The sequence below is a fragment of the Schistocerca nitens genome, chromosome 9 (genome assembly GCF_023898315.1).
Source record: "Schistocerca nitens isolate TAMUIC-IGC-003100 chromosome 9, iqSchNite1.1, whole genome shotgun sequence".
Taxonomy (NCBI): Eukaryota; Metazoa; Arthropoda; class Insecta; order Orthoptera; family Acrididae; genus Schistocerca; species Schistocerca nitens.
This window is the reverse complement of record NC_064622.1, coordinates 333,993,082-333,997,112: the sequence shown is the minus strand read 5'-3', so window position 1 is coordinate 333,997,112 and position 4,031 is coordinate 333,993,082.

The following is a 4,031-nucleotide window of genomic DNA, read 5'->3' as shown; positions in this document are numbered from 1 at the left end:
GGTACACACATAGAACAAAAGAAACAGAGAGAAACAAGTGCATATAAATAAATAAATATTAGAACAGCGGACTTTATATTATTATATGATGGGTACTTAAGAGTTTAAATTATTTTGACAGTTGTATTAATGTGTAAGTGAGCAATCTGTTGTATTTTGGTGTTATTCTTCATGTTGGGTTACTGTCTACATGTTGTTGTTGTCAAAGAGAATAGTAACTTGGAGAACGGCTGCATTGGTTAAATTAATCAGTTCATTACGGAGGTGATGTGGTGATTTTCTTTTATGTACGTATACTGTATCTCGTAGAGTAGATTCATAAGGCCACCTTTCTCAGCATAATGCGATACCCGGGTGTTGTCTTCAATGCTTGTTGCTCCATGTCAACAATTGCGTGCTTTGCAAATGAAGATCTTGATATGTTGTTCAAGCGTATGGCATCTCAATGTTTTTCAAATTAAAATGGCTCTAAGCACTATGGGACTTAACATCTGAGCTCGTCAGTCCCCTAGACTTAGAACTACTTAAACCTAACTAACCTAAGGACATCACACACATCCATGCCCGAGGCAGGATTCGAACTTGCGACCGCTCAGCCGCCGCGGCCGGCATCTCAATGCTCTTTGAACCGAATGTCGAAGCTTTTCCCAGTTTGTTCTATGTAGAAGCAGGGGCAAATTTGTCAGCTGAGTTTGTATATACCTGATCTTTTGTGCTGCTGTGGGGGGCTATTATTTCTTAAGTTAGCAGTGGCTTGTTGCTTAAGTTTGTTGTTTGTGTGGAAGCTTATCTTTACGTAGAAGTGAGCAGCCGTGTGAAGATGAACCTGTCGATTTGAAACAGGTATCGGCGCTGTTTGTGTAAATAAACAGCATTATCAACAGTGACTGGTTGCTGTTTTCTTTCTTGCAAAAATCAACCTGAAATGGTACCGTTTGTTTCGGGAAGAACATGAAAACGTCCATGATAAAGAATAAACATTTTTTGAAGGCGAATGCCAATAGGTGTTACGTACATCGTCAGATGTTTGAGCGGAACAAAAACACGCCTACCTACGAATTACACAGTTGTTGTACAAGTTTTCATAGCCGAATGTGGAGTGAGAAATTGACGAATGGGGTATGGAACTGACCAGCGAGTGGTCTAGTTTGGCTATCAAAGGGTTTATTTGCGTGAAAGTAATCAGGGTAATTAAGAAAGACTTACTCATTTGAGGGAAATTGAAATATTCCACGAACAGATGCTGCTAGTTATGTAAATAAAGTTTCTAAAAGCTTGTCTGTTGAATACCTAGCTAATTTGCGCATAAAAAAGTTGCAGTGGTGTGATACATAAGAGTCAAAAGGGTTTCTTCGAATCCAGTTCTAGATTCAGTATTTTTCGAGAACAGAAGACGCTAGGAAGGCAAGTGAGGTGTCTAAAAGTATATTTTTTCAAGATGTACCTGTTTTGGCATTAAAAAAATTTCTTCGTATGACATAGTTGAATTCGTGTGATATTTGATTTTTATAATCGTTTCCTTCGAATCAACCACTAAATAAAGACATTTCGAGAATAGCAGACACTACGAAGACAGATGAGGTATCAAAGGTTATCTTTTCTAGGTCTAGGTGTTTTGCGCATAGAAAGTTACGTTGGTGTAACATTTAACTGTTAAAATGGTTTTCTTGGGATCAGATACTAAATTCAGGATATTCTGAGAACGGAAAATTTGTGCCGGACCGGGACTGGAACCTGGATTTCCCGCTTTATGTGAGAGGTCGCCGTAACCGCTTTGGATATCGTTGCACGACTCAAGGCCAGACCCAATCTTCCATATACCGTCGTTCCTGCGTCAAAACCTGTATTGCTTCGTTCTTCTGAATAACAGAGGTACTGTAATATCCTTTGTATCTGCCGATACCAGGCAGCGACTTTCAATTAAAACGTAGTCATCTGTACGGGAAGTATGTGAAGTGTGTACGAGTACAGGTTGTGACGCAGGAACGACGACGGTTGAGGTGAACCCCTCGCGTAAACCGGGAAACGCGGGTTGGAGTCCCCTGCGACGCAAATTTTCGTTGTCATTCCCGTATGCAGCTGACGATTGTTCGTATTCGCAGCTGCGAATACATTTCATGTATTTTATTTTCAGTTGGAAGTAAAACTTACTTCTGAGTGTATTGTTTTTCTATGCTTTTGCAACAAAGGATGTACTGGCTGCAGGCCGGTTCGATTTTACGAGTATTTCTCTTTCCGCACTCCTTATATCCACTAATATTCCAAGAGGTGGAAAACAATTCAGTTTTATTTCCAATAGGCTCTCTTCCGTCCTGAAAGTTTTACAGTTTATGGTCAGGAAATGGCTTACAGGAGAAGTAGTTAAATCTTTACGATCCATAATATTTTACTTTAACCAAACTTCGCAATGTAAAAGTGCGGCGGATGCTGCTCGTGCCGCTGTTTTAAACGCAGTGCCGAAGTTCCCTCAGGCCACTACTTTCAATGCTCTTTTACCCACTGATGTACACCGACATCGGAAGAGCCAGAGCCTCCGACAGTCCATGTTATTGGCAGTGCTGTGCTGTAGTTTGCTGGAGGAGGAAAGCCTTCTTAGTGATTGGAAAAAAAAAAGCAGAGGTTACTCCAGTTTTCGAGAAGGGTCGTCGAACGGACACATAAAGCTATAGCCCTGTATCTATGAGGTCGGTATGTTGCAGAAAGTTGGAACATGTTTTATACCCGCAGACTGTGACATTCTTGGAGACCTAAAATCTTCTCTATGAAAACTAAGACCACATGAAACGCAGCTTGCGCTGTTGCCGCCCGGGATAGCCGCGCGGTCTCAGGCACTTTGTCACGATTCGCGCGGCTCCCCCGTCGGAGGTTCGTGTCCTCCCTCGGGCATGGGTGTATGTATTGTCCTTAGCGTAAGTCAGTTTAACTGGTGTGCCTAGGGACCGGCACGGCATATCTGGTGAACTACGAATTCTAGAGTGCCCATTAAAACAGGTCCCATCCCAGACTTTATTGTTTGGAGAAGGGGGAAAGGGGCATCAGTAAAAGCTCGCGGTCACATTCGGTGATTATGAAGGGTAAAATAATCAGCGCCTGCCACATTGCACAGGCTTCTATCCACGTGCTATTGCCATTTCTTCGACAGGAAGGTGATGATCTTTTCTAGCAGGCCTGTGGTGTACAGCAGCTGGCCCTGGTCAGCAAGATGAGCAGACCTCTCGCCAGTTGAACATTTATGGTGCGTGATGAAGTGGGAACTTACTCGTTATCCAAGGTCTGCAATAGCCATTGCCGAATTACAACACAAGGTGCAACATGTTAGGGACAATCTGCCATTTAGCACCATTATGATCGTTTGTGTACTATAACACACGCCTGTGTTACCGCTAGAGGGGGATATATTGATGTAACTGTTTGGGCACACCTTACTGTGACATGTGAGTTTCATTTGACCTGAATTTGTTGTCATATGCTCCTAAAATGACGAACTACTTGTCAGATCAGTTGTCAGTAAAATGAGCTGATCCTCGAGGATGTTTAATTTTTTCCTGGAGGTGTGTATAGTTAACAGTAACGGTGTTAAACACGATTGTTGTTTGCGGAAGCAGCTTTGTCATGCAGAGGATGTAAGACAAATACAGACCTCAGCCGCAATTGGGTATTGAATTAAATTCAATGGTGACAAGAGAAAATTGGTGGCGGTCCGGGACTCGAACGCGCATTTCCTGCTTTACGCAAGCGGTCGCCTTAAGGGGGAAGGACAGGGTGACGGACGAAATTATTCCACAAATTCATGATTTTTTAAATCCGTACTGGAGTGTAGTAGACAAATGGAGTTTGCTGAAAGAAATAAAGCATGCATTGAAGTTTTTATTGGTATTTTTTATTGAATAATATTAAAATCTGCACTGTGTAACTGGGATTTTCCCGAGGCAGCTCTGAAAGGAGGTAGATCGACGGTTGTCGCTGTAACTCCGGTTGTGGTAATCCTTACTGATGTAGTTTTAGTTCATCGTAGGGATTTGAAAAAAAAT